This window comes from Rhinopithecus roxellana, chromosome 3, assembly GCF_007565055.1.
Source record: "Rhinopithecus roxellana isolate Shanxi Qingling chromosome 3, ASM756505v1, whole genome shotgun sequence".
Lineage (NCBI taxonomy): Eukaryota > Metazoa > Chordata > Mammalia > Primates > Cercopithecidae > Rhinopithecus > Rhinopithecus roxellana.
The window spans coordinates 29,970,099-29,995,378 of record NC_044551.1 but is presented as its reverse complement, the minus strand read 5'-3'; the positions used below and the strand labels follow the sequence as shown (position 1 = coordinate 29,995,378).

General features: G+C 34.9%; 1 non-coding gene across 1 annotated transcript; it reads right to left on the bottom strand.

Moving 5' to 3' along the window:
* Positions 1 to 273: 273 nt before the first annotated feature.
* LOC115896633 lies at positions 274 to 375 on the bottom strand. The gene has a single exon (XR_004056548.1). It is a non-coding gene; the product is annotated as a U6 spliceosomal RNA (small nuclear RNA).
* Positions 376 to 25,280: the final 24,905 nt, after the last annotated feature.

The window sequence follows — 25,280 nt, the reverse complement described above, 5'->3', positions numbered from 1 at the left end:
GGAAGATCATGTCTGTTTTTATTCTCATTGTTATTACTGTGACTGATATAATAAGTTAGTAATTTTACTTTTTTAGTATCAATATAAACATAATGAAACCAATACCATTATTATTCCTGAAATTATGATTACTGAAAACATTTGAAGATGTTCTTGTCTAACACTTTTTTGCTTTCCACATTATTTAAAAAATTTTTAATATTTATATATATTTAATTATGGCAAAATATATACTACATAAAATTTACCATTTTAATCATTTTAAGTGTACAGAAAAATATAAAACATTTCATAATTTGCATGTCCTCCTTGGTCAGGCATCATGCTAATCTCTGTATCATTCCAATTTTTGTATATGTGCTGCTAAAGCAACACCTTGCATTTCTTTTTGTCCTTAGGATGTATCTAAATTGTCTGTATTACAAAATTCCTGCATTGTAAAGTCTTATTTAATGATTCTTGATGGACTTTAAACATTTTTGTTGCAAATGTGTTTCACTATTTTATCATTTGTCATTGTTGATCATAGTATTTATTTGTCATAGATATTTTTGACAAGTTACTTAACTAAAATTAACTTTTATTGCTTCTATATTGTGAGTCACAGGTAAGACTATTTTACCTACTTTTAGATTTATAGATGAATCCATACATATTTTCTTCTAATATTTGTACATACAGTAAGAAGATAATTTTGTTTTCTTCATATAACTATGCCATTATCCCAATACCACTTATTATAAAGTACATTTTTTATTCACCGATTTCTGATGCAACCTTTATGATATACTAAATTTATATTTGCAAATGTGTCCATTTCCAGATGTGCTATTCTGGCCCATTCATGGTGTAATACCTTACTGTCTTAATTATAGAGATACATAATACATTTCACATAGGACATGGCTAGCATACCCTTTTCACAATGATTATAATCACCCTATTTTTTGCTTGTTTGTTCATTCACATGAACTTTGTAATAAACTTTTCTAGCCCAAAAATGGTGTTTATATTACAATTATATTACATTTACAAATTGAAATTTTTTATTAATATTCACATGAAAAGATGTTTTATAGTTTCCTCTTTTGTGCGATTTTTATCAGGTTTTATAATCAATGTTATATTCACCTCATTACAAGAATTTTTTAACTTTTTTTCCCTTTATGCTTTAAAATTGTTGAAGTTGTACTAGGATTATCTTTAAAGTTCTTTAAAGTAATTCACTTGTGAAATCATTTGAAGCTTAAGTCAAATCATTTTACCGCAATATGTGTTGGTTTTGGATGCCTGGGAAAAGTTTTTCAGAGGCATGGTATTCCTTTTCAATAGGAAGATTTAATTCTTATTTTATTTCAGAAAAGTTTTATTAAATTGCAGTTTTTCATATTTATTCTTTGCTCTCGCTTTTGTTTTCATTTTTTCTTTTAATCCATATATTAGAACTATTTTCCCTATCTTTTTTTCTTTCAGTTCCTTCCTCATTTATGTGTTTCTTTATTTTTGCTTGATTTTAATTTCAATTTTTCTATTTTCTACTATTTCCTTTACCGTATTATTTAGAATATGTATTAACTTTCATTATCTATTTAGTTTTGTCTTAACTTTTGAAATTTATTTCTAAATCATTTCTGAACTCAGAAGTTCCTTATTGACATAATTAAAAATTTTTTTTCTAGTTCTTATTTATTCTTTTTTCATAAATTAATTTCATTGCTTATTTTGAAATATTAAGCTAGTCTTCCTGCCAAAAAATGTTAAGTGGGAAGGTCATGTTATTTTGGTATGTCTTTGCTGTTTGAAAATAGTTTATTTTGCTCATAATTTTATTTTTACCTGGATTGAGTTTGTATGGAATTCATCCACATCCTATTGTATTATAAATATTTACACGAGATGGATTTTTTTAAGTATTTTTCAAATTAAATTACCCAATATGGGAATGTGCCAGGATAACTTTCATAGCTTTATGACTCCAGAGCTTTCTATAGTGAAGTATTAACAAGTTAGTTCAAGTGCTGAGAACCTTCTTGATTTCCCTCTTCTTCACTGAAATCAATATTTTCTGTCTCTTGCTATGTTTCTCTCTTGTTAGAATTTTTTTCTTGCTGAATTTGTGTTCTATTCCCAACAGTTTCTCTTTAGCATGGACTTTGCCCTTGAAGAAACCTACTTTGGCTGGTTGATTTTAAACTTCCATGACACCCAGACAATCTCAGCACTAACACTCTCGAGTCCCCTCAAACTCCCCTTGAAGTGGAGAGAGCAAAGCCTCCTCTGCTGTTGTTTAGCTATTTTCCTCAGATTGTTACATCTGACTTATACTCCATAGTGTCTTCTCTTGCTTTCTGAATGAATCATTTTTAGCAGTTTCTGGGTATACCAACATCAGAGCTGCCAGAAATTATTTTATCTTCTTTCTAGTTTCTTGCAGACTTAATTATATACAAAGGTGTTGTTTATGTTGGTAGTTTGGCACAGATCAATGGAATTTTGAAATTTTATTGCTACTTCTTTACCTGCTTTTGTTTAAAATAATTTTGATGTTTTACTTATTAACTTATTTCTTTCTTAACATATTATTCCCAGTGTCTGTTTTCTTGGGAAACTCAGGAAGACTCAAATGCACTGCTACTCCAAAAAAGCAGTATTTTTGGGGTTACCATTTCTTTTATTAAAAAAGAAAACAAACAATCATTACTCTTTTCTCTTTTAGTCAGAGCTTTCTGAATCTAGTGGTAAAATATGCTTAATAATTGAAATAACTATATCTAGAATTTATCCAGAGTTTCTGCACTAATTATGGTACTTTTGTGAATGTGCTGTGTTTCTAAAATAAATCCTGAAATCTCAGTGATAAAACACAATAAAAGAATGGTTTTTCAAACAACCCCATCAAAAAGTAGGTGAAAGATATGAACAGACACTTCTCAAAAGAAGACATTTATGAGACCAACACACATATGAAAAAAAGCTCATCATCACTGGTCATTAGAAAAATGTAAATAGAAATCACAATGAGATACCATCTCACACCAGTTAGAATGCCGATCATTAAAAATTCAGGAAACAACAGATGCTAGAGAGAATGTGGAGAAATGATGTTTTTACACTGTTGGTAGAGTGAAAATTAGTTCAACCATTGTGGAAGACAGTGTGGCGATTCCTCAAGGATCTAGAACCAGTAATACCATTTGACCCAACAATTCCATTACTGGGTATATACCCAAAGGATTATAAATCATTCTACTATAATGACACATACACACATATGTTTATTGCAGCACTATTGACAATAGCAAAGACTTGGCACCAACCCAAATGCCCATCAATGGTAGACTGGGTAAAGAAGACGTGGCACATATATACCATGGATTACTGTGCAGTCATAAAAAAGGGATGAATTCATGTCCTTTGCAGGGACACGAATGAAGCTGGAAACCATTATTCTTACCAAACTAACACAGGATCAGAAAACCAAACACCACGTGTTCTCACTTATAAGTGGGAGTTGAATAATTGGAATACATGGACACAGGGAGGGGAACATCACACACTGGGGCTTGTTGGGGGGTGGGGACTTGGGGGAGGCATAGCATTAGGAGAAATACCTAATGTAGTTGACAGGTTGATGAGTGCAGCAAACCACCATGGAATGTGTATACCTATATAAGAAACCTGCACATTCTGCACATGTATTCCAGAACTTAACAGTATAATAAAAAAATTACAAATCCAAAGAAAAGTAAAAATATATGACAAACCACTCTTTTGTACACCGTCCATCTAGATATACAAGTTGTTAACGTGTTTCTAAAAAAAAAATCACTGAATTGTATACTTTTAAATGCTGAATTATATCTCAATTTAAAAAAAAAGAATGGTTTTTATTCAGATGTTGTCCAATGCTGCTTGGTTGATTACTTCTAACTAGTGACTCAAGAGTTTTCTTGCCATATCAAGAGCTTCAAAGAGAAGAGTTCTTATGAGAATTTTACAGAGACTTTTATTATATTATTTCTGCTCATATCTTTTATTATATTATTTCTGCTCATATCTCTTTGCCAGATTGGCACAAATCCCAAAGCAAGTATATTAGTCTGTTCTTACACTGCTATTAAAAACATACCCAAGATTGGGTAACTTATAAAGGAAAGAGGTTTAATTGACTAACAGCTCCACGTGGCTGGGGAGGCCTCAAAATCATGGCAGAAGGTGAATGAGGAGCAAATTCACATCTTACCTGGTAACAGGCAAGAGAGCTTGTGCAGAGGCACTCCCATTCATAAAACCAGCAGATCTCGTGAGGCTTAGTCACTACCACAAGAACAGTATGGGGAAAACTGCCCCCATGATTTAATTATCTCCACATGGTCCAGCCTTTGACATGTGAGGATTATTACAATTCAAGGTGAGATTTGGGTGGGGACACAACCAAAGTATATCAGCAAGAAATTAGAAAATATGGGTGATGTTTCATAAGCAATAAATACCTATTCCATATTCTTTCCTCCTAGTTAACAAATTTCACTTTTATTCCATGCACAGATTTGACTGCATTACACTTAGACAATATTCAACTTCTCTTCAAGGAAGCATCTGTGCCATGAAATTTTGGAATTACAAGAAAAGCAGGCCCCAGCACCATCCATGCAGATGCTATTTTACGTATTCTATCCACTTAGTAACTAAGTAAGTAATAATAATGATAATAATAATAACAGCAACAACAATAGAAAGCTTATATAAACACTTCAAACAGACATTGGGAAATTAGCAATGCAGTTGAGAGTTCTTGAGAGAAGAGAAGCACATAAAATGAACCATCAGGCTTGCACTCTGGCTTTCTCTCTAGGAGCACTTCCAAAATCACAGCGCAGGTAAATAGAATTTAAACAGAAAGTGGCAATATCACTGATATGGTTTGACTGTGTTCCCACCCAAATTTCAACTTGAATTGTATCTCCCAGAATTTCCACATGTGGGAGGGACCCAGGGGGAGGTAATTGAATCATGGAGGTCTTTCTCATCCTATTCTCATGATAGTAAGTCTCATGAAATCTGATAGATTTATCAGGGGTTTCTGCTTATGCTTCTTCCTCATTTTTTCTTGCCACCACCATGTAAGAAGTGCCTGTTGCCTCCTGCCTTGATTCTGAGGCCTACCCAGTCATGTGGAACCATATGTCCAATTAAGCCTTTTTTCCTTCCCAGTCTCAGGTATATCTTTATCAGCAGTGTGAAAATGGACTAACACAGTGAATGGGTACCAGGAGTGGGGGATTGCTGAAAAGATACCTGAAAATGTGGAAGCTATTTAGGACCTGGGTAACAGGGAAAGGTTGGAACAGTTTCAAAGGCTCAGAAGAAGACCAGAAAATGTGGGAGAATTTGGAACTTTGTTGGGACTTTTGGAATAGGTTTGCCTAAACCATTGATAGTGATATGAACAATAAGGTCCAGGCTGAGGTGGTCTCAGATGGAAATGAGGAACTTCTTGAGAACTGGAGTGAAGGTGACTCGTGTTATGTTTTAGCACAGAGACAGACAGCATTTTGCCCCTGTCATAGAGATTTGTGGAACTTTGAACTTGAGAGAAGTGATTTAGGGTATCTGTCAGGAGAAATTTCTAAGCAGCAAAACAATCAAAAGGTGACTTGGCTTCTGTTAAAGGCATTCATAAAAGTTTGGAAAATTTGCAGCCTGACTCTGTGATCAAAAAGAAAAACCCATTTTCTGGGGATAAATTAAAGCTGGATGCAGAAATTTGCATAAGCATCAAGGAACCTAATGTTAATCCCCAAGACCATGGGGAAAATGTCTCCAGGCCCTGTCAGAGACCTTCATGGCAGCCCCTACCATCACAAGCCCAGAGACCCAGAAGGACAAGGGGCTTCATGGGCCAGGTCCAGGGTCCCCATGCTGTGTGCAGCCTAGGGACTTTATGTTCTTTGTCCCAGCTGCTCCAGCCATGGCTGAAAGGGGCCAACAGACAGCTTGGGCTGCAGCTTCAGAGGGTGGAAGCTCTAAACCCAGGTATCTTCCATGTGGTGGTGAACCTGCAGGTGCATAGAAGTCAAGAACTGAGGTTTGGGAACCTCCACCTAGATTTCTGAAGATTTATGTAAATGCCTGGATGCCCAGGCAAAAGTTTGCTACAAGGGTGGTGCCCTCATCTAAAACCTCTCCTAGGGCAGTGCAGAACGGAAATGTGGGGTCAGAGCCCCCATACAGAGTCCCTACTAGGACACTATCTAGTGGAGCTGTGAGAAAAAGGCCTACCCCAGAATGGTAGATCCACTGACAGCTTACACTGTGAACCTGGAAAAGCTGCAGATATTCAATACCAACCTATGAAAGCAGTTTGGAGGTAGGCTGTACCCTCCAAATTATAGAGGTGGAGCTGCCCAAAACCATGGGAACCCACCTCTTGTATCAATGTGACCCGGATGTGAGACAGGAAGTCAAAGGAGATCTTTTTGGAGCTTTAAAATTTGACTACCCTGCTGAATTTTGGACTTGCATTGGCCCTGTAACCCCTTTGTTTTGACCAATTTCTCCCATTTAAAATCACTATATTTACCCAATACCTGTACCCTCATTTTATCTAGGACGTAACTAGCTTGCTTTTGAATTTAGAGGCTCATAGGCAGAAGGGACTTGCCTTGTGTCAGATGAGACTTTGGACTGTGAACTTTTGGGTTAATGCTGAAATGAGTTAAGACTTTGGTGAACTGTTGAAAAGGCATGATTGGTTTTGAAATGAAAGGTCATGAGATTGAGAGAGGCCAGGGGCAGAATGTTATGGTTTGGCTGTCCCCCCACCCAAATCTCAGCTTGAATTGTACCTCCCAGAATTCCCACATTTTGTTGGAGGGACCCAGGAGGTGGTAATTGAATCATGGGGGCTGTTATTTCTCGTGTTATTTTCATGATAGTTAATAAATGTCATGAGATCTGATGGGCTTATCAAGCATTTCCGCTTTTGCTTCTTCCTCATTTTTTTCTTGCCACTGCCATGTAAGAAGTGACTTTCACCTCATACCGTACTGCCCCAGCCATGTGGAACTGTAAGTACAATTAAACCTCTTTTTCTTCCCCATCTCAGGTATGTCTTTATCAGTAGTGTGAAAACGAATGAATACAATCACTGGCTAGAAAAAAAGTGAAATTGTATTCATTGCTCCCTTTCTGACTTGAGTTTCAGGAGTCAAAGAGAAAATCATTATGAAGAAGGAGCCACAAAACTCTATAAAATACTGTATATTTGGCTCACTAGTTTGGATGATGTTTGATAAGCAATAAATATGTCATATCCCTCTTTTCTAGTTACTTTCCTTCTAGTGGATGCAAAACTCTACAAAGATACTGGAATTCAAGCTCAGCAAAAAAATAAGCTATTTTAGTGAAACCTAGGGCTTCTGGTTAAAGGAAAACCAAGCTGTAAAATGAAGAAAAAGATCCTAGGGTTAAGATCCATGCCCTACAAATATACCTAGGAGATGGAGAAGGCAATGTAATCCAGTGTCTCTATAATGTCTCGTAACCAATAGGTGAGATAAGATATAAAATCACCAGTCATATGACTAAACAGGAATGAATTGTATGTAATAAAGAGATACAGTAGTCTATAAACAGAGCAGGCCCAGAGATGATATAATTATTGTAGCTGTTCTATAAGGACTTCAAACCATGGAAATTTATAAATGGTAGAAAAAGAGAAAAGGGAAAACAATGGGGATTAAGTAGATAGAGAAAATTAATAGAATGTGTATATATTTTATATAAAGAAGAGTTAAGTGGGTCTCATGAATGTGATAAATAGTAGACCATACATTGCCTAGAACATGTATTGAACTCAGAAATACAGTTTTAGAAAAATATACAAACTAAAACAGAGGGAGAAAAAAGAGTAGACACATAAAACACACAAAGCATAAGAGATATGCAGAACATGGTAAAAAAAAAAAAAAAGTGGCAGGGAGGGTGGTTCTCAGAGGAGAATGCAGAGTTAGAAAAAAAAAAAAAAAAACTGGAAAAAATGATGGTGAATGACTTCCCATGTCAGCTGAAAGATACTGCCAGTGAATTCAAGTAGGAAAAATACAAAGAAAAAATATCTAGAAATATCTAGGTGTACTATAATCAAATAGCTGAAAATCAAAGACCAAGTGATGATATTAAAAGAAGCTGAAGGGGAAAAGTGATGTATAACATTTAATGAAAAAGATGTATAACTGACAACTGAGATCTTAATGGAAAATGGAAGTCAGGAAATAATAAAAGGATATCTAAACTAAATTCAATTAGCCCAGAAGCCTAGGAAAAACAGTTTGTTGGATATATTCCCTCGTACCCCCAACCAGCCACCCCATGTGCCTGATCTCCATATGGAGGTAGGGCAAGGAAGGTTCAGAAAATATATGGGAAAACAAAAACATGAATTACCTGTATTGTAGGAAATAATAATGTTGGCAGGTGAAATAGTTACCTGGTGTTTTATTTAGTCAAACAGATCATGGGTCAATAAATTTCTATTTTTTGTTTTTGAGATGAAATCTCTCTCTGTTGCCTAGGCTGGAGTGCAGTAGCGTGATCTCCACTCACCTCAACCTCTGCCTCCTGGATTCAAGTGATTCTCTTGCCTCAGCCTCCCCAGTAGCTGTGATTACAGGTACACACCACTGCACCCGGCTAATTTTTTGTATTTTGAGTAGAGACGAGGTTTCACCATGTTGGCCAGGCTGGTCTTAAACTCCTGACTTCAGGTAATCCACCCACCTCAGCCTCTCAAAATGCTAGAATTACAGGCATGAACCACCACACCCGGCCAATTTCTATTGTTTTTAAGTCACACAGAAAACTACCACATTAGGCCCGGTGCGGTGGCTCAAGCCTGTAATCCCAGCACTTTGGGAGGCCGAGACGGGCGGATCACGAGGTCAGGAAATCAAGACCATGCTGGCTAACACGGTGAAACCCCGTCTCTACTAAAAATACAAAAACCTAGCCCGGCGAGGTGGCGGGCACCTGTAGTCCCAGCTACTCCGGAGGCTGAGGCAGGAGAATGGTGCAAACCCGGGAGGCGGAGCTTGCAGTGAGCTGAGATCCGGCCACTGCACTCCAGCCCGGGTGAGAGCAAGACTCCGTCTCAAAAAAAAAAAAAAAAAAGAAAAGAAAACTACCACATTACCTCTATTCTTGATTCCTTCACTAATTTTTAAGTAGTTATTCTTCATTGTACAACATGTATTTTAATAATACTCCTTGAATTCCACTTTTATTAAATGAAACAAAATACCTTCATCTATGTACTCACTGTCTCTCCTATAGTATAAAAGCATAAGATGTAGTTCATGTCATTCAGTAGCTTACTGTCTTATGTATGTTTTAAGATTCAATGTATATAAAAGTGAAAAACAAGATGATAAACACCTACATTACAAATTATTCAGAGCAAATAGTGTATCTGCAAAACACTATTAAAAAAAAAAACAAGAAAAATGTCAATAAGTAGAATTTAGGATGAAGCTTAAAGAATGGATAGGAAGAAGTTCAGCTTATGAAGGAGAGAAGATGGGTTTCAGCAAGGAAGCAAGTTGAGAAATGCTATAATAGGCAAGTACACTGTACACAGAATGACGATATCAACTCTAGAGAAAATCCATACTTGGGAGTAGTGTCTAAGTGGGAGATAAAAATAATGCAGAGAAATGAAAAAAAAAAAAGAAAAGAGAGAATAAAATTTAAATCTGCTTAGGAAGACAACTGGGAGCTGTTGTAGATTTTTTGAACACTAACAGAATGAAATGACATTAATTCAGAGATCATGTTCAAGATAAATTAGAGTACAAGAAAGAAAGAAAATAGTCACAGAAAAGATTCAAGAGAAGAGTCTGATAGTTATTTTAGAAAACTGGTTAGGGAAGCCAGACGTACTATGTTAAGGGCCTAAATAAATGCCACTGACCTTGGAGGATCAGCTAAATTTTCTGTGTTTCCCTTAAAATCCTGATTTCTCTACTGCAGTTTAATTTCTCTCTTTCATCTCAGTTAGATTTCAAACATTGGCATCTATTTCAGGAAGTTTTTCACTGATAATAAAATAATTCTGCCTAACCTTGGAAGACTTTGCATAAACTTTGATTCCTAAAAGCACTTAACATCCTTGGCATATATTTATAATTTTCACTACTAAGATTCAGTATTGAGAAAATGCCAAATTTGAAATTTTCAGCTATATTATCTTTAATTTCCAAGCTGTATTAATTTTGCTGACTGAAGTAGCTTTCTTTTCACCTCATGATTGTGTCTTTTCTTGAGACTACTCTGGCTAACATGTATTTCTGAGATAGGTGAAATCTATGTTCTTATACTTTTCCTTTCAATTTTGCCTTTCTCAAGCAATAGTTCTCTTTTAGAAAATGCACCCTCTTTATATACGGATTTCAAGGGTACCTCTTATGGCATAATTGATTTTGAGGACTCCTCGGCCTGATGCTTCTATTTAGATTGAAATTTATGGAAGTAATTTGAGATGTCACTCAAATTGCTATATCAGTATTATATGGCAATTCTTTTCTTTGAGCAACAACACTGAAAATCTATTATCTTTAATAAAGGAAATGATTGTTTTTTGAAGATACTTTTATTTTTAAATAAAACATTATAGAATATGTGCTTTTTTCCATAAAATATAAGTTTCTAATGCACAATCCTTTGAGCTATTTATGCAGATTCAGCCCAGAAAAACAAAACAGGGAACAGGCAAGGTTGAACTGAAAGACACTGAATACCCTGAGTGTATTCATTGAGAGTCACTCAAATTTGCAGAATCATGATAATTGATCAGTATTGAGAAAAATGAGATGATTGAAGATTGTTTAGAACATTTTTTACAAATAAAACATTTTGGAGGTGGTCTGTTTTAAGATGTAAAGTTCTGATAATTCCTTGAATCAGAGCTAACTGGGGATTCATTCTTTTTAAAATCCCTGTCTGCTGCTGCAAACCCAGTCTATGTAAATCATTACATGGCAACCTGTATTGCATTTTCATAGTAAATTCCTAGATTAGTTGTTTTCCACTAGTATGTACTATCCTTCCTAAAAATATTATAAATGCTTCTAATACCATTTTTTTCAAAGAAAACTTGGAACTAATTTTCAGCTGTATCAGTTTTATAAATATAAATTGTAATTAATATAACTTAATGTAAATTAATATAAATTGCATATTTAATTTTTAACTTTCTACCTCTATAATAAAATACAAAATTTATTTTAATTTTGTCAAGTTTCTCATGATTGCTTTTTCACCAAAAGTGTATATAAAAACACCCTTCTGTGTTAAACGTGCATTTTCTTTGCTGTCAGGAGAACTCACCCCCGATGGTTAGTGTGGATTCTTTTCTATTTCCCTAAGCATCTCGGCTGGTTTGAGAAATAAAGGGAAAGAGTACAAAAGGGAAAAATTTTAAAGCTGGGTGTCCAGGGGAGACATCACATGTCAGCAGGTTCCGTGATACTCCTCAAGCCGTAAAACCAGCAAGTTTTTATTAGCAGTTTTCAAAAGGGGAGGGAGTGTACAAATAGGGTGTGAGTCACAGATATCACAGCTTCACAAGGTAATAGAATATCACAAAGCAAATGGAGGCAGGGTGAGATCACAGGACCACAGGACGGGGCGAAATTAAAATTGCTAATGAAGTTTCGGGCATGCATTGTCATTGATAACATCTTATCAGGAGACAGGGTTTGAGAGCAGACAACCTGTCTGACCAAAATTTATTAGGTGAGAATTTCCTCATCCTAATAAGCCTGGGAGCACTGCAGGAGACGGGGGGCTTATTTCATCCCTTTGGCCATAAAAGACAGCCTCCCAGAAGGGGGACATTTAGAGGCCTACCCTCAGGGCGCATTCTCTTTCTCAGGGATGTTCCTTGCTGAGAAAAAGAATTCAGCGATATTTCTCCTATTTGCTTTTGAAAGAAGAGAAATATGGCTCTGGTCCACCTGGCTCACTGGCAGTCAGAGTTTAAAGTTATCTCTCTTGCTCCCTGAACATTGCCGTTATCCTGTTCTTTTTTCAAGGTGCCCAGATTTCATATTGTTCAAACACACATGCTCTACAAACAATTTGTGCAGTTAACGTAATCATCATAGGATCCTGAGGCAACATTCATCCTCCTCAGTTTATGAAGATGATGGGATTAAGAGATTAAAGTAAAGATAGGCATAGGAAATCACAAGGGTATTGATTGGAGAAGTGATAAGTGTCCATGAAATCTTCACAATCTATATTCAGAGATTGCAGTAAAGACAGGCATAAGAAATAATAAAAGTATTAATTTGGGGAACTAATAACTGTCCATGAAATCTTCACAATGTATGTTCTTTGGCTGCGTCTTCAGCGGTCCCTCCGTTCAGGGTCCCTGACTTCTCGCAACACTTTGCACTTGATAGTATTATCTATATCATAAACTATAGTGATGTTAATATTTGAAAATATGTTTATTTACTAGAATATAACTCTTGAAGGCAGAGGATACAAAATCTTTTATAGGAAATGGGATCTAACATAATTTTACTTAGTAATCTGTACTTGGTAGGAGCTTAATAAATGTTTGAGTAAATGTATGAATTATTTATCTTGTGTATTAATCATTTGTTATCCCTGAGTTTGTTTCAATAGAGGAACATTGGCCTCTAGGCAATTAATTTCACTGTAAATGAGTACATAGTTATTTCTGGACTTTACAAAATTAAATCAATTAAAAGTTATCCCATGTTAAAATGCATTTGTTTCACAGGTTTTTATAAGAATATGTTTTCCTAGATAATCCATTGCAGTATACATTCTAAAATTCTGGTTAAGAGCTGTGATTTATAATCACCTAATTTAGATTTTGATTATCAATTCTGGATTTTTTTCTGTAAAAAATATGACAGTAGTATTTTTCTATAAAAAATATTACAATGGGATTATGATTCCAAATTACTGTGAAGATATTTTTTAAACTTGGTTGATATGGCTTGTGATAACTTATGGTATTTTGGATGAGCATATCTTGTTTTGATTCACAATGTATGAATATTAAGGGAATATATTAAGCGAAAAAAGCCTTCATATGGTTTCTTGTAATAATGAATACTGAATAGTATCCATTTGACAAATTTTAACTTCAGTATTTATAGAAATAACTAACTTAAACCAGTAATTCTTAACCAATGAAAGCATCATAATAGTGGGAGGAACTTTTTGAAAATACACTGAACTGCATTATATAAGAAACTCTTATATAGAGCAGGAATGGCATTCTGCTGTGTGTCATTCAAAATTTGCCCAGGTTATTGCTATATACAACCCCATTTTCTTAGTTCATTTTGTGCTACTGTAACAGAATACCAGAGACTGGGTAATTTGTAAAGAACAGAAATTCATTTGTACAGTTCTGGAGGCTTGGCAGTGTAAAGTGGAGAAGCCCACATCTGGTGAGGGCCTTCTTACTGTGTTATCCTTTTGCAAAAGGCAGAAAGGCAAGAAAGTACACAGGAGAAAGAAGGAAGGGGGTTGAGCTTATCCTTTTATCAAGAACCATCTCTCTGGATAAGTAACCCACTCCTGAGATAAGACCATTATTCCATTCATGAAGACAGAATCCTCATGATCAAATTACCTCTGAAAGGTACCACTTCTCAACAATGCTGCATGGGGGATTAATTTTACAACACACGAACTCATAGAGCACATTCAAACATTAGCACCCATTATAACAACTGGAATATAGGCACACGTGTTCACACTACAGACACACGTTTAATTTTCTGGTCAAACTCCATATTTATACTAGTTTCCAGGTTTACGTTTTGATATGCTGGAAATCAGGTCAATAAGCCTAATGATCTATATAAGTTGGTGATGGTGATGGTGAGAACTATTTTCTCAGTCTAAGAGTGGCTTTATTTATGACAAGTAAGGAAGAGCCAATTATTAATATTAAGAATATTAGTTAATATTAGGAAGTTAGGAATTTAAATATATTTATGTGTGTGTGCATATATATATGTATGTATGTGTGTGTGTACACATGTGTATGTATAAATGTTCATAATCCCTTTGTATCCCAATGTCTCATTCTCCACTCCTTCTAAGAAATTTCACAATTGCGGCCGGGTGTGGTGGCTCAAGCCTGTAATCCCAGCACTTTAGGAGGCCGAGAGGGGAGGATCATGAGTTCAGGAGATCGAGACCATCCTGGCTAACACAGTGAAACCCCGTCTCTACTAAAAAATACAAAAAAAAAAAAAAAAAAAAAAAACTAGCCGGCCTTGGTGGTGGGCGCCTGTAGTCCCAGCTACTTGGGAGGCTGAGGCAGGAGAATGGTGTAAACCTAGGAGGCGGAGCTTGCAGTGAGCTGAGATCCGGCCACTGCACTCCAGCCTGGGCAACAGAGCAACACTCCGTCTCAACAACAACAAAAAAAAAAAAAAAAAAAAAAGAAATTTCACAATTGCCTTTCCTTCTGTATTCCTCTATTGCTAACCTCCTGAATTGATTCTTCATTTTAAAGAAGTCAATTTTTCCCAAGAGATGTTGAACATCTTTCCCTTTAGAACTGCAATTGAGAAAATTAACTAATACTTACCAAGGGTGCCAAACCTAAAACCCCTTCCAAGTAGGTACTTAAATTAATAATAATTATGCTTAGTGCAGATACAGCAAGGCTTTGCACAAAATAACTCACTAGGCTTTGTTGCTTGGATCCAAGGCAGCCATCCTAGACACAGAAAAGTTCAGGATCCATTTGGAAATTTAATGTGAAATTTCTACTCCGACAGTTGCACATGTTACTAGCTAGTGACTTACCAATTCAACCATAACTTCCTAATATAGCTAAAATCTAAGACAGGAACATGGGAAAGAGGCAGGAGAGTGGTGCAATTGCCAAGAGATATGAGCAGGCAGGAACCAGAAATAATGTAGGGATAGATTCCAGTATTTGCATTTCCAGTGTACAAAATGCATGAGTCTCTCTTACAACACTCTATACTAGCTCCTAATTGAGAACATTTTTATCATTTTCACCCTGAGATTCCATGTGTGCACTCTGATATCCCAGAGGAAAATAAAAATGATTCTTGGAAATGTGCTATAATATGAAACATAACAGTACCTAAAATAAGTTATATGGGTCTACATAGGGAAGTAATTCTTTTCACCCTGAAGCAATGTTAAAAAACTGCGTTAAAAATCATCAAAAACCTAACACATGTACATAGGTTAACACCCATGAGAGATTATGCCTCCTGACCTAGATGGCCTTAATGTTCACCTCAGCTTGACTAAACTTTAACCAGGCTTCTTTTTGACTTTAGGCTCTTGACCTCTCTTTTCTTAGAACATTTACTTTAGAAAACTTGTAATTGTGAATTCTTTCTCTGCTTCTTTGAGATGTAAATCTTTTTAAAAGCTCTTGCCAAGTTTACAACCCAGGATTGTTTCTCAAGGACCTAGGAGGCACTCCTTTGAAATGCAAGCATCAAGACAGATAGTGCCCTGATCTGCCAGTTTCTGTGCGATGGTAGGAGCCTGCATTCTACAGAGCCTTGCTCCAAACTGTAGAACTATCTCATGTAATAAAGACAGGAGAAAGTTTATTTTTCTTTAGTTTAAGGCCAATTAACAAACACAGGTGGCCTATAGTCCCTCCCACCTTAGCTCTTAAAATCGTTATAGCTCTTTTTTTCAATTCAGCATAACTCAGACTGAGTTCTAGACTCATTCCATTTTTGCAAGGGTCTTGAACAAAGTCTTTGTCACTTTTTAAACTTTATTCTGTATGATTTTGCTTTTGATACTACCATTCTTCCTTCACTTCACCCTTATACACTTAAAAAAAAATATGGTTTATGGTAGAAGCAATAAAGTGAAAGATGCCAAGGCTACAAAGAAGCCATGAGTTATTTTCAGAGAATAGAGAGTGATGGATCGTATGTCTAAGGAAGCTCAAATCAGAAAGAAAGTTGATGAATTAACACAAGAGCAGATTTCCAGCGGAGGGAGAAAGGAGCCCGATTCTGAGGTGGCAAGTTATGTTTTGTTTTGTTTTGTTTTGTTTTGTTTTGTTTTCCAGAGCTGCTCTAAGTAACAGCTTCCATTTCTTCGTGAGCTCAGTGAGATAATTTTCTGTAACTTCTTGTAAAGGAGGAGACCACCCATCATATTGTCTTATGCCCAATTTCTGCCTCCAAAGAAAGAAGAAGTAAAAAGTAAAAGGCAGAAATGAAATCCACAAGCAGACAGCCCGGCACCACACGTCCTGGGCCTGGTAGTTAAAGATCTACCCCTAACCTAATCAGTTACATTATCTATAGATTACAAACATTGTATAGAAAAGCACTATGAAAATCCCTGTCCTATTCTGTTAGGTTCTAATTACCGGTGCATTCAGCCCCCAGTCATGTATTCCCTACTTGCTCAATCAATCACAACCCTCTCACACAGACCCACTTAAGGTTGTGAGCCCTTAAAAGGGACAGGAATTGCTCACTCAGGAGGCTCTGTTGTTGATGTGAGTCTTGCTGAAGCTCCCAGCTGAATAAAGCCTTTCCTTCTTTAACTCGATGTCTGAGGGTTTTGGTCTGCGGCTTGTCCTGCTACACTTGTACTGGATTTCAAAGATCATTGCCTCTACTGTCTTCATTTTTCCTTAAGATTGAATCATCATCAAGTCCTCAGAATTCTCTCTCCCAAAGTTAAAAAAGTTCTCAAGTTTGTATAAAATGTTCAGTCAATATTTGCTAGAAATGCAGATTTTGAACAAGGCAATAATTACAAGACACAAGGATATTGTAGTGAAATTTAGAGGCTACATCCACAGCTGATGTGCTCTATTTCTTTTGCCCCCTCCATTTAAACCCCCATTCCTTTTAATTATTGGGCAAACACACTTTCTCAGATTTCCTGTTTATTTATCCTACTGTGTTTCCTCTGTAATGGGGAGGTCTTTTCGTATTAGAGTTCTTTGTAATTTTGCACCTTAAGTGGACAAATATCCTTAGACCCCAAGGAAACTCCTTAGAAATTGAAAACAGTTATTCATATTGTTCCAAAGAGGAAACAAAAAGAATAAATGACGTTTAAAGTCAAGTCCCTATGATAATAACAACAATAAACTTTTCTTTGCTCTTCATGTTCTCAAGCTTATATTTTCTCATCAATACTGATTTTTCTTATTTTTGTTTTAACAAATAAACAAGCAAAAAAATCAGAAACAAACAGAAAATCCCTAAAAACAGAAAGACACACACACACACATGCGCACACATGCACGCACACACACACACAAATAATGACCAAAATTGGTGAAATGAAAATTGTTTTGAGGTACAGACTCTGAAATATTCAATAATGAATATTATTACATTGAATCAGAAATCAAAATTACTGAAATTATAGTCCATGTTAGCTACTTTAATTAATCTTTTTGCCTAAGAAATTTTATTTCTAAAAGCCTCAGTGTTTTGTCTATAAATGAAAATGATGATTCCTGATATACCAACATCAGAACGTTTTAAAAATAAAATGTATTAACAAATATAAAAATATTTCATGAAATAGCTCTATAAAATTGACTGTGGCAATATTAAGGAAAATAGTTCACTAGTATTGGATGCTATAAATCTTAAGTCATGTATTAACTTCAATCTCCCGGATATTTTAAAATCTAGTAGTTTACAGTAATAAATGTAAGAAAATGTATCTTAGAGAATTTCAGAAACTTCTGGGCATCATTCATTGTTTGCATATATAAGGCCAAGTTTGTGTATATTTATTTAATTGAGACTTTTCATTCACAGGGCTAAATGCTTTACTGTTTTACCACATCTCAGGGGCTTCCTGTTGCAACAAATAAACTTATAGCTTGTAGGTGTACGCATAGCAGAGTGTTTAACTTTGTTGGTTATAATGAAGTAAAATTTGACAACGGTAATGGTTTTATGAAGACATATTTTCTCCCTAAATTAACTTAGAACTACATTATGATCACAATAAATGTTAACAGGCTTTTTGTGTATGAACTAGACAAAAGGTATTTAAAGTATATGTGGAAAAAATAGCATATAAAATAAACAAAATTTTATAGAGGAGTATTTACTAAGAATTTACATTTCAACATGTCAGATAGGTATTTAAAACTTAATTAAAGCATTTTCTATCACCTTGTACTTTTAAGTAAATCATGAAATAGAATAGAGAGACATGAAATAACCCCAAATTCCTATGTGAACTTAGTAGGCTAATGTCAAGTTATTTCAAATTGTGAGGGAATTAGAATGTGGTTATTTTAATACATGAGTTTCAGCCTTCTGGTTCATGATAGATATATGAACAAAACAAATGAAATACAGATTGATGCCTATTTCACTTCTTATACAATATTAAATTCCAGGTCAATAATAATTTAAAGTTAAAAATGAAACTAGAAGGCTATTGGAGGAATATATAGGATAATTACATTTAATGTATATTTAGATTAAGGAGTCACTTTCTAAGCAGGGCCTGTAACTTGAAATCATATTTTTTAAGCAAATAATTTAAGATGTCATAATTATGAATTTTCCGAGTAGAAACAAATTATTAAAATGACTCAGAAAAATATCTAAATCATCAACTTCACAGACATATTTTTAAAAAATAAACAGATTAAATACCTAACCTTCAATGGTGAAATGGACGTGAACATATAGTTTATAGAAAAATAAAAAAAAATTACCAATTAAAAATATAAAACTTTGCCAGTCATGATGGTTCATGACTGTAATCTGAACACTTTCAGAGTCTGAAACAGGAGGATTGGTTGAGTCCAAGACTTTGAGACCAGCCTGGGCAACATGATGAAACCCTGTCACTATAAAAAACCACAAAAATTAGCCTGCCGTGGTAGTGTGTGCCTGTAATCCTAGCTCCAGAGGAGTCTGAGATAGGAGGATGACCTGAGCCTGGGAGGCCGAAGCTGCAGTGAGCTGTGATCATGCTACTGCACTCCAGCCTGGGTGTCAGAATGAGACCCTGTCTCAAAACAAACAAACAAAAAAGACCATAAAAATTATTCAACTCCACACACATTACACCACAAAACAGTCATCACCAATCACAGCAATAATTATAAGGTTAGTAATATGCAATGTCCTAAGTTTATGGAGAAATGATTGTTCAAAAAGTGTTGATAAAATATGTATCCACATTTAAAATGCACCTTAATTTCAATCCCAATATTCTACTGGTGGTGACTTATTCTACAGACACGCTGTGTCTGTACAGAAAAAGTAAGATAAATTGGACTGCATGGAAGACAAAAAAAAAAAAAAAAAAAAGAATAGAGATGATGTTAATGAACATTACGTAATAGCAAAAGACAGATATTTTTAAAAATTTGTTAATAGGCACCAACTGAATAATCCAAGATAGCTTCATAAAATTAGACAAAATAATACATAGCTATTTTGATTCCTTTTGAAGTGTAAGGTGGATCAGTATCAATGATATGAATGATCTGCTAGCTATGTACATCTAAAAGGAAGAGTGGAAGAAGGTATCTTTTTTATAGTATATGTTCCCTTTCTGTAAAAGTATAAATTTATAAATGAATGCACATTACTCTTCATATATGAAGTATATTTGTGGAGGAATATTTAAAACAAACTGTTAGCAGAGTTATTTTTTGGGAATATGTTACCATAAATCTGAAGTAAGAGAGAAACGTTTACTAATTGTCTAATCTTTTGAATTGTCTGATGCATTTCATTTTTAATAAAAGTAAATTGTCGATGGCTCCTTATGTTTAAGTAACAACTAAAAATTAAAAAACGATATACAAAAACAAAACACATAATATATTTTAGTGTCTTAAAATAACTTAGTAGACACAGTCCCTTTTTTTCAAAAGAGTATACTTCCCATAGTTTAAAGGAAGAACACACTAATCAAATCAGGAAAGCCCAGGCCTTTCATATTTGCCTTTCGTACTATTGGTATTTATAAGCTCAAGCCAAACGTTATGGCAATTTATTTAAGAGAAATATAAGAACTCTGCTAGAATATAAGGATTCTGAATAGCAAATGCTCTCTCCTAGATCCAGGATTAATTTCTTCTGTGATTTCAACTTTCATCCTTTACATTTTTATTTTAGTAAATTTTATGATATGTTGTCAATAGCGTTAGCATAACAGTTTAAGGTTTACTCTATTTATTTACATATAAGTGTCTGTCTTTATATATCACATGTAGGAAATGGAAAAGTAATTTTCTCTCTGAATTTTATATACTGCTTTCTGTTTGCAAAAATAACTTGCCCTCTTCACAGCACAGAATTTAGACTAGATCTGTTATCATTCACCATGCATAATGTATTCTTTCCTGTCTCCATGCTATTTCTCCCGACTACAAGTGTTCAGACTTGTAATTAGTCAATCTTCTTTTTTCTTCAATGGTATGGAGCCTTTATAAAGTTAATTAAAATATCTTAATAAGAAATCTCCTTGCTTATCTTTTTTGTTTGTGAACTCTGTATAGCTTTATGTCTTTCTTGATATTATTTCCAAAGTCATATTCATCTTTTCAAATATACTGTAATTATCTTGAGAGCAAAAGCAAGTTTCTTCTATTTAATTTACTTTACATGCTTTACGTAATGGTAAAATACTTTACCATTACGTTTTTAACAAAATTTTAAACACTTTTATTACATAATAAGGTAAGATTTGTAAGAATGTCATCACTGTCAAATTATTTTTTCATACCACTAAAATTACAAGTGATAATGAGGGAAGAGAGAGACCCTCTCATATTGTTTTATATTGTTTTATACTCAGAAAAGGAAAGAGAAGCGAAACTAAAGGCAGGTAGCCCGGCGCCTGTGAACCAGATCAGGAACCAGGCTTGGGTCTGCCTGATATAAGCCTGGTAGTTAAAGATCGACCCCTGACATAACCGGTTACGTTATCTATAGATTCCAGACATTGTATGGAAGGACAGTGTGAAACCTTCCGTTCTGTTCTGTTTCATTCTGACCACCGTGCTCGCAGCCCCAGTCACATACTCCCCGGCTTGCTCAATCGATCATGACCCCCTCTCGCGCACCCTCTTTGAGTTGTGAGCCCTTAAAAGGGACAGAAGTTAAGCACCTGATGAGCTCGGATTTTAAGACGCTAGCCTGCCCATGCTCCCAACTGATTAAAGCCATTCCCTTCGCTATCTCGGTGTCTGAGGGGTTTTGTCTGAGGCTCGTTCTGCTACAATAAGACATTCTCACTGGTCAAATATGCATAGTAGAGTGCAGGATAATTCTCTAGGTAGTCTTGCACCAACTCAGTTCTCCTCTCTTTTCTTGTTTGTAGTTCTCAAGAAATTGTAGAATGTGCCGGAATGCAAAATCCTGAGATGGGCTGTACTGGTGAGAACGACGTGGGATCTATTCTTCTCTCCCTTAGAAGCAGAATGTACCTCCAGGCTTTAACAGCATGTCGTGTTGCCCCTGATATATGTTGCCCTTGGGTCTGCCCTTCATGATCCCTCAGCTGCAGTGCAAGTAGGGGCACTCACAGTCAAGACTCCAACCACATTAAGCTGCTTTCCTCAACCTTGGGAGAGCAGCTCACAATAACTCCTAATCCTCTGTTGTCCTTTGCTGTCTGTTTGTAAGTAATATATCCACTTTGGGTAATTTGTGTGCATTGGTGTTGTGTCTCACCAGACTCACACAAGTTTGTAATCAGTGCATAGTGAATCTACTTCATATATAAATAAACTATTTAAAATAAATTTATGATAACTCTTGCATAATAAAGTATAATTTACTTTTTCATGTATTTTCCTCCATTCTTTTTTCTATAAACATTTTAATGTATTTATAGTCATAATCTATATTTACTTGCATGTTTCTTTTACTTTACTAACAACTTCAACATATGCTTTACTAGATTACTTTAAAAAAGTAATAGAGGAATAATATTTGCATAACATTTTATTACTTACAATATCTTGCATCTATTAAAGCAAACGTGTGTGCATGTTGGGCATTTAGGTTGGCCTCACTGTTTCCATGTCAATCTAGATTTTGTATAAATGAACATTCAAGGAAGTTTTTTGATACATGGGGGTCTCTACAGACTAGATTTCAAACAGTGATAACAATTGATCAAAATCGGTTACTTTCAAGATTATGAAACATTGGAAGACACAATTGTTAATATGTGTGTTTCAAAAATCTCTATTGTATCTGTTTTTCTAAGAAATTACTGTTTACTTTCAGCAGTTATTGACACTAAAACGTATTTTGTGTACTGCATGTCTTGAGATGAATTGGTGCCCCTAAAAAAGCAAAAGATACCAGGGACAAGAGGAAAATTATGAACATTAATTGTAAATAATGATTTTAAAAAACATATCTGGCTTAGAAGTAAAGATGTTTTAATGGGCAGTTAAGATGCTATGTGAATGATAGCAGGTGAATGATCATAGCCTGAGTGGAATACTGAGAGAAGAGTTCCAAGACCTCAGCACAACCCACCATGCGCTCCCTTTGCCACCCAAGTCAGCATATGTGCTTCTGTTGATCATTGGAGAATTTGTGGGCAAGCTGGCTATTACTCCTCAGTGCCACCTACTGGACAAAAGATTGGTTGGGCAATTGCGTAACTGCACAACCAAGTTAAAAATCGGTTGACAGAAAGTCATAGTGCTGGGGAATGAGATAAACTTCCCGAGACCTCCATACTTGAAGCCCCACAGAAGATAGTGAACCAACTCACATGCTCAGTACAGTGCTACAATAATCCGCATTAGAGAAGGTCACTGTCCTAAAGCTACCTATAACCAAGGAACTCATATATTACCTTGACACTCTAAAGTCACCGAGAATTGAAGCCAAATGATCATACACAATAGACATTACAGTCACACCCTCAAGGGGGAATTATCTCATCCAAATGAAAATAAATTTAAAAATAACAAATGACAGGTTTTCTAGATGATTAGGATCAATGTAAGAACTCTAACAGTACAAAACCCCAAAATATCTCAACACTCCAAAGATCACAGTAGCTCTCTAGCAATGAATCCTAACCAAAATGAAAATTCTGAAATAACAGACAAATAAGTCAAAATATGGATTGTAAGAAAGCTCAATGAAATCAAAGAGAAAGTTGAAAACCAACAGAAAGAAACCAGGAAAACAATTCAGGATATGAATGAAAAAAATTACTTAAGAGATGGATATTTAAAAAAATACAGAACTTCTAGGCATAAAAATTCATTGAAGGAACCACAAAATGTAAAAGCTTTAACAGTAGACTAAATCAAGCAGAAGAAAGAATTTTAGAGATTGAAGACCAGTCCTTAAAATTAACCTAGTCAGGCAAAAATAAATAAATAAATAAATAAATAAATAAATAAATAAATAGATAGATAAATAAATAATAAAATAAAAAAAGAACAAAGCCCTCAAGAAATATGGGATTATGTAAAGTGGCCAGATATATTAATTACACATTCTTGAGCAAGAAGGAGACATAAAATCTTAGAAAATGTATTTTACACAACAATTCAGGAAAAGTTCCCTGGTTAGAGAGAGAATTAGACATTCAGACACTAGCAGCTCAAAGACCACCTGGCAGATTGTCTGCAAGACTAACCTCATCAAAGCATATAGCCATCAGTTTATCCAACATCAAAGAGAAGGAAAATATCCTAAAAGTATCTGGAGAAAAGTATCTAATCACTTATAAAGGAAGTTCCATCAGACTTACAGCCTAGACTGTAAGTAGGTACGTTACAAATCAGAAGAGATTGCCATACTATCTTCAGCCTTCTTAAACAGAAAACATGCCAGCCAATGATTTCATATCTGGACAAACTAAGCTTTATAGAGGAAGAAGAAACTAAGTCATTCCCAGAGAAGCAAAAGCTAAAGAAATGTGTCACCACTAGGCTAATCCTACAAGAAATGCACAAAGGAATTTTAAATGTGGAATTAGAAAGGTGATATTTGCTATTATAAAAGTACACGTAAGTTCAAAGCTCACAAATCCTATAAAGCAATTACACAATTGAGACTACAAAGCAACTAGGTAGCAGCATTATGACAGGAACAAAAGTTCAAATATCAATGTTAACCTTGAATGTTAATGGCCTAAATGCTTCACTTAAAACATACAGACAGGCAAATTGGGTTAAGAAAACAAACAAACAAGCAAAACATGTTCTAAACATTTGTTGGCTGTAAGAGACTCACCTAATGGGTAAAGACACCTACAGATTCAAAGTAAAGGGGTGGAAAAAGGTACACTACACGATGGAAAACAAAAATGAGTGGGAGTAGCTATACTTATATCAGATAAAACAGACTTTAAATCAATAATAGTAAAATTTAGACAAAGAAGGTCATTATATAATAATAAAGTATTCAATTCAATAAGAAAATATAACTGTCCTCAATATATATGCACCCAGACTTATAAACCAAACACTACTAGACTTAAGAAAAGAGAAATAGTAATACAATAATAGTGAGGAACTTCAACACCATATCAATAGCACTAGACATCATTGAGGCAGAAAATCAACAAAGAATCTCTGGATTTAAACTGGAATGTAGATCAAACAGACCTAATAGACATTTATAGTTATCTACCAAACACTTGCAAAATATACACTTTTCTCATCTGCATATGGAACATTCTTCAAAATAGACCATATACTTGGCCATAAATTAAGCCTCAATGAAGTTAAAAAGAATTAAAATAATATCAAATATCTTTCAGACCAAAGTGGCATAAAATTAGAAATCGATACTAAGAGGAGCTTTCAAAACTTTACTAATACATGGAAACTAAACAACTTGATCCTAGATGATCTTTGGAGAAATAGAAATTAAGGCAGAAATAAAATCGAAACAAGAAAAATGGAGATGAAACATTTCAAAATTTTGTGATACAGCCAAAGAAGTACTAAGAGAAAAAAGTTTAAAGCATTAAATGTCTAAATTAAACAGATGGAAAGATCTCAAATTAACAACCTAACATTACATCTCAGGAAACTGGAAAAACAAGAACAAACCAAATCCAAAGCTAATAGGAGATAAGAAATAACAAATACCTGAGTAGAAGTAAATGAGAATGAAACCACAACAAAAATGATACAAAGGATCAATGAAGCAACAAGTTGACTCTGTGAAAACATAAACAAAATTGATAGAATGATAGCTAGATCGACCAAG